Genomic DNA, 6,954 nt, shown 5'->3' with positions numbered 1-6,954 from the left:
TTTGAAAACACTTTTTTTGTTTTTTTGTTTTCTTTGTTGCTTTATTTATTTTATTTTGTTTCTACTTACAGCAGAATACTTATTGTTGCTATTTTTATTTTGTATCCAGTTTTTTTGTTTTGTTTTCTGCATTATTTATTTTCTTTTGTTTTTTGCTTTATTTTTAATTTTTTTTTGCTTTTAATTCAGCAAAATTATAAACTTTCTGTTAGTGCCATTAGTTTTAGAAAAATTATAAACTTTCTGTTAGTGCCATTAGTTTTCAAATTTGAATAGTTAAAATTTGAATTCTTTGAAATTTGTGTAAATCACGAGTTTGTGATTAACTTTACTAAAAAATGAACATAGATGCGCCTATAGAGAAAATTCAACCGCACTACAGGAAACAGGAGATTTGCCGTCAGTACTGCTCTTTGCCGTCAGCATTTCATCGGGGTAGACGGCAAAGACTACTTTTGCCGTCAGCTGCTGACGACAAAGAATGATTGACGGCAAAGACATACTTTGCCGTCTTCAAATATTTTACAGACGGCAAAGACATAATTTGCCGTCTGCTTTTTTTCACAGACGGCAAAGACATACTTTGCCATCTGTGTAAAAAAAGCAGACGACAAATTATGTCTTTGCCGTCTGTAAAATATTTGAAGACGGCAAAGTATGTCTTTGCCGTCAGTATTTTTTTACAGATGGCAATAAAGAAAACACACCACGCGGATCGAACCCACGGATCGATGACATGGCATCATCTGCTCCACACACACCACGATCTCTCTCTGTCCCACGCTGACCCCACCACTCTCTCTCTCTCCCAACCCGCGCGACCCCACCACTCTCTCTCCCAACCCGACCCCATCTCTCCCTTATCCCCAACACGACCTCTCTCTCCCTACCCGACCCCATCTCTTCCTCGATACTTTCGTCCTCCTCTGGCTCCGTCCCTCCCTTCTCTCGATCCACCTCGCCCCCACACTGGTCGACCCCACCTCGCCGGCGCCTGAGTTGGAGGCCACTGCGGGATACTCCACCTCCTCCTCGCCGCGGGATCCTCCTCCTCCTCTGTGCCCCGACCTCCCGTCTCCTCCCTATCCCGAGCTTCCCCAACTCGTCAACCGTCGCCTCCCTTCGATCTGGCCGCGCCGCAAGAGCTCGCCGCCGCCTGAGCAGGAGGCCACCGCGGCATCCTCCTCCTCCTCGCCGCTGGGTCCTCCTCGTCCTCCCTGCCCGCGACCCCATGATTCCTCCCGATCCGGATCTCCTCTGCTCGTCAACTGCCGCTGCCCTTCGATCCGGCCACAGCGCAAGAGCTCGCCGCCGCGCAAGCAGGAGGCCGTCGCGGGATCCTCCTCCTCCCTGCCACGAGATCCTCCTCCCTGACCGCGACCCCGTCCTTCCTCCCGATCTCGAGCTCCTTTGTTCGTCAATCATTGCGGCCCTTCGACCTGGTCGCGCTGCAGCTTCATCAAGAGCTCTCCGGAGCTACCCTGCAGCACCCCTTTCTCCAGAGCTACCCTGCAGCACCCCTTTCTCCTTCCGTCTCCCTCGCCCTCCATCTGCTCACGCTCAGATCTAGCCGCTGGCACGGGCCAGTGCGTCCTTTTTTGTGAAATATTGTAGTTTTTACATGTGCTGATTTGTTCATTTCTTTGTCATGTAAATGGGAAACTTCATATTGTAAATAGTGTATTTCTGTGTAAATATCATGATGATGGATATGTTCTGCAAATAGAGTATTCTTGTCTTGTAAAATCTGTTATGTTGTCATACATTCTTGAACCATCGCACTATATAAGATGCAATAATAAAAGTAAGAAAATAATACAAGTATCTATCTAAACATAAAAGTAAGAATATTTTTCCTTTCAGAAAGAAGATAAGAACAAGAGGCTCACCACGGTGGTGCCGGCGATGAGATCGGCGCGGGTGATCGACGGCGGTGAAGACGGGGACGAGGCATGACGGACCGCTAAATCTAGACAAATATTGAGGAAAATGGAGCTTGGAGGTCGAGCTTGGAGAGGAGAAAGCTTAAGTAGTGTGGCTCGGGCATTCCATTGAACACCTTGTGTGCATAGGAGGTGAGCTAGAGCAGCACCAAGCCCTCTCCCCTCGGCGGCCAGAAAAAACAGAGCAGTGTGCTCTGCTCTTACGCGAGGGGGTATATTTATGCACCTCATTGGTCCCGGTTGGTGGCATGAACCGGGACTAAAGGGCAGCCTTTGGTCCCGGTTCACGCCACCAACTGGGACCAATGGTGGTGGGCCAGGAGCGAGGTCCATTGGTCCCGGTTCGTCCCACCAACCGGGACCAAAAGGTCTAGACGAACCGGGACCAATGGCCCACGTGGCCCGGCCGGCCCCCTGGGCTCATGAACCGGGTCCAATGCCCCCATGGGTCCCGGTTCTGGACTGAACCGGCACTAATGGGCTGACCCGGCCTGGACCTTTGACCCCTTTTCTACTAGTGGCTGGTGGCGAGTGTTTAGGAAGGGCCGCCGTGGCCACGTGTTGTGTAGGGGTGGAAATCGTTGCCGTGGCAGCAGTTGGTGGGGAGTCAGGAGGGGCTGCCATGGCAGCGCTTTTGACGTGTGTAGTGGAACGTGAGCGTAGTGAGCGGGGGCGGCGGGGAATGGTGAGTGGTGGGTAATGGAGATAGTCCTTGTCATCACTGGTGTATCCGGGAGCAAGGTAGTGGAAGGCAAACCATGTTTCATCGAAGACGACTTGATGAGAGATAAGAACGTGATCGGTGCAACGATCGAGACATCGGTATCCCTTGTGCTCGAGCAAGGGGCGAGCTTGTGTGGTGTGGTGGATGAGACGTTTGGGTAGCAGAGACAGCCAAACACACGCAGGCGAGAGTAGTTGGGATGCACGCCGTGAAGAAGGAAGAAGGGTCTGTGATCGTGCCTGGACCGACACGAGCGACGGTTGAGGAGGAATGTGGCTGTGTTGAGAGCCTCCGCCCAGTATGAGTACGGTATGGGCGCATGTGTGAGGAGTGAGCGAACGATGTCGTTAAGCGTGCGAAGAACACGCTCGGCGCGGCCGTTCTGTGGAGAAGTGTACGGGCAGGACAAGCGTAGGGCGATCCCCTCATCAGAGAGGAAGGAGCGTGCCTGTGCATTGTCGAATTCCTTGCCATTATCACACTGGAGGGCAAGGAGGTTCAAGTTGAATTGATGGCAAACAAAATGCGCAAATGTGGGGATGAGCGGGAACACATCCGATTTGTGAGAGAGCGGATACGTCCAGATGAAGTGACTATAATCATCAAGAAACACGAGATAGTACTTCTTTCCCGAGACACTAGGTACATGCGAGGTCCACACATCGCAATGAACTATCTGAAAAGGGAAAAATGACACATGTTCAGAAGAAGATAAGGGCAACCTAACACTTTTGCCTAACTGACACGCATGACAGACGGTGGACGAGCCGACGGGAGCTTGGATGGAGTTGGCACGCAGCGTGTGGTGAAGCGAGTTGTGCCCGGGGTGACCGAGACGTTGGTGCCAGAGGTCAGAGGAGACGATGGTGGCGGTGAAGACAGGGTGGTCGGAGGAGCACGGAGCAGACTGTGTGACAGGGTACAGTTTGTCGTCGGCAGAGTTACACCGGAGGATCACCCGTTTCGTCCTTCGGTCCTTGACAAAAAAACCAAGTTCATCAAAATGAACGTTAACCCAAAACCCTCGTCTCTCTAGCTCCTCGTTCTCAGCTCCGGGTAGCTCAGTCAACAACAATAATCCTGATGCTACATTGTGAGTGTTCACATTCTCAACAGGATCTTTGATGCTGGTCACCAAATCTTTTACCTAATTTTGGTTTCATATATTCTCTCATGGACCTTCAGGAATGTTTGATTGCAGTCCTGTATGCATAAATTTCCCGTAGAGCCCATCGTCCATGGTTCACGGTGGCCAGAGGAAGGGCCATTGCGGGTGGAAGGACCTCCTTACTGGCTGCAAATCTCTGAGACTGGAGTATATTGAAAACCTGCCCCTGGGGATTTTCAAGCAGACTACAAGCACTAGAAGCGGGTGATATGCAATTCATATATTGATTGGTCTGCTCTCAGATATGTCATGTACATGAAAGCTATTTGCGGAGGGTAAGAACTACTCCCTCCGTCCATTATATAAGAGCATTTTGGACATCACACTAGTGTAAAAAAGACTCCTTCATTATGGGACGGAGGGAGTAATAATAACATAGCATGTCATCATTGTTTCTAGCACTGCAAAAGGAAAAACTTCTGCCATCCAGTCTGCAGTTTTCTTCCACTGCAATCTATGTTAGCAGCATTGACATCAACTGTTCTTTGCAAGTCTTGGAGCGGGAAAATCCAGCATACTGCACTACGTGATATTAATCTGTGTCATCCTCGTCCTGTTATAGGTTTGCAGCAGCTTTGCGGGACATGAAGGTGTGGGTCATGAATGTAGTTCCAATCGACTCACCTCACACGCTAGCAATCATATACGAGGGCGAGCTGTTTGGACTCTACCATGACTGGTGCTAGTGGTTTAGCGCCTACCCTAGAAGCTATGATCACTGGTGGAAAAAAGGCCTTTGGTCGCGGTTCGCAACTGCCATTAGTCGCGGTTGCGCAACCGCGACCAAATAAGCGCGACTAAAGCCCCCCACCTTTAGTCGCGGCTCCTTAAGAACCGCGACTAAAGGCCCGTCCACGTGGGCGCCAGGCGGCCGTCGGGGCGGAGGACCTTTAGTCGCGGTTCTTCTGGCCAACCGCGACTAAAGGCCGCCACAGGTTTAGGGTTTTAGCCCCCCCCCCTAAACCTGTTTTCTGTTTAATTTGTATTGTTTTATTTCTTTTGTGCTTTATTTTAATTTTGAAGGAGTTTCATATATTCTACGGTACTACATACATGCATATGAATGTACAATTTCAAATAAATTTGAAATTAGAACCAAAAAGAATTCAAGAGGAATATACAATATATATTCAATATCATCGGATGACCATATACAATTTTGAACAAGTTTCCATACATGATTTAATGCATATAAAGTTCTACGTCCTCGTAATAGTGTTCTCCTTTAGGATGGAGGACTTCCCTGCTGAACCGTCCAGCTAGTTCCTCTTGAAGTGGTCGGAAGCGAGCTTCTGGACTAAGCATCCACCGGAGGTTATTCCTCTGAGCATTGGTATCACTCGGAACCCGCTCAGAGGTGTATCTCCGGATCATCTCACAGACATAGTATCCACATAGATTGGTCTCCGGTGGCTGAATATCCCCAGTATTCTTAGCCTTTAACATTTTGAATTCTAGCTCTTTTTTGAATTCACCGACCTTTGTATCTACGAACCGTCTCCAAAACCTACGAGGCAAAGAAAATTAAATGAACAAGAGAGTTATTAATTAGTTACTTGATATTAGGAAATGAACGAAATAGGCCGATCGATATAGAGCGCAAATGAATGAAAATAATTACTTCTGCAGCATTCTTCTCATGCCGCCCCAAAGCTTTGGATCCATATTCACAGAGTCGTGGACGAGACATTCTGAGGTGTTAACTTTAATTACTAGCAGAATCCAGTGGATCCTGCGGACACGATACATGCACAGTACGTCATGCATAACTCATCGATTAGCCGGCCACATACCATGCATGGAGTAAACAAAAGAGAATGTGCTCAAGACAGAAACACTCACTCAAAATGGTAAGGAAATAGAATATCACTTTTGAGTTCCTGCTTTGTAAGAAAGTGCCACAGGTCTGCCTCCACGTCGGCGGGGTGACGCTCTAACACATGTCCATTAACGATGTGTGGGTCAATGAACCCAACATCATGGATGTTCCTTACTCTGCATTCCTTAATCTTCATTCTGCATGTATAATAGCGGACACAACAATATAGTTAGGACATATATATAGTGCAGGCAATATGAACGAGATGGGGTAGAAATTAATAAATCACTTACAGAACGTAGCAACTGATGATAGATTTATCGAGCTCGCGCAGATTGAAAAGCTGGAACAATTCACTCAGTTCAATTTGTACATAGTAATGTTTGAAGTGATGCTCATGTCTAACTTCCGCATAAATATATTCTTTGGCGTTTTTATTTTTTATGTAACCCTTGTACCATTTCAGCAGACCTTTCATTTGTGGAGGTAGATCCTTTTCCTGCGCAGGCTCGACGAGAGGCCCATTCTTGACATATGTAATTACTACCTCCTTCACTGGCACCTCATCAAGGCCTAACAGTTCACGAAGAGTAATACCTAAGTTGGCCGCTTGTTCTCTGGCACTCGTTACAGTCAATCCCTGTGCTGCCGCAGCTTGTATGATCTCGGGGGCATCCGGACAGAAGGCTTCCACTATAAGCGGGGCAATCGATTGTTTACTTTGTTCCCCGAGCTGGGCAACTTGTTTCCCGCTTTTTTTACTTTCGGCCTTCTCCCGCTCTTTGTTCTCCTTGAACATGAGTGCCTGCCTGCGAAGTTCACGTGCATAGTCGTTAGGCAGATTCTTCGCGGCTTGGGACGGTGTGCTCAAAAATGACTTAGCCCACTTCTTTTCCTCATCAGAAAATACTGGCTTGGGCTCGGGCTCTCTTTTCTTCTTGCAGTCCGCCTTCCATTTCTCCAAATCAGCAGCCGCGGCCGCGTCGACTTCCTCGGCACTACGTTCCCAAGGCCTTGTGGGGAGAGGCTTCAGTGATGGCTCCGGTACCTTTGTGGTCTTAGGTACATAAGGGTCCGGGTTAATAATCCAGGACTGCTTCTGCTTCTTTGCCGGAGGTGGATTGGGGGGCGGCGTCTGATCACCCGCCGGACGAGGACTGGGGGGCGGCGGCTGATCACCCGCCGGACGTTGTGGACTGGGGGGCGGCGTCGGCTGACGTGACGGAGGTGTAGGTGAACCGCCACCACCACCACCACCACCACCACCGCCACCGCCACCACCACCACCGTAGGAGGGTGG

This window comes from Triticum dicoccoides, chromosome 2B, assembly GCF_002162155.2.
Source record: "Triticum dicoccoides isolate Atlit2015 ecotype Zavitan chromosome 2B, WEW_v2.0, whole genome shotgun sequence".
Taxonomy (NCBI): domain Eukaryota; kingdom Viridiplantae; phylum Streptophyta; class Magnoliopsida; order Poales; family Poaceae; genus Triticum; species Triticum dicoccoides.
The sequence above is the reverse complement of the archived record's forward strand: the minus strand, read 5'-3'. Positions refer to the sequence as shown.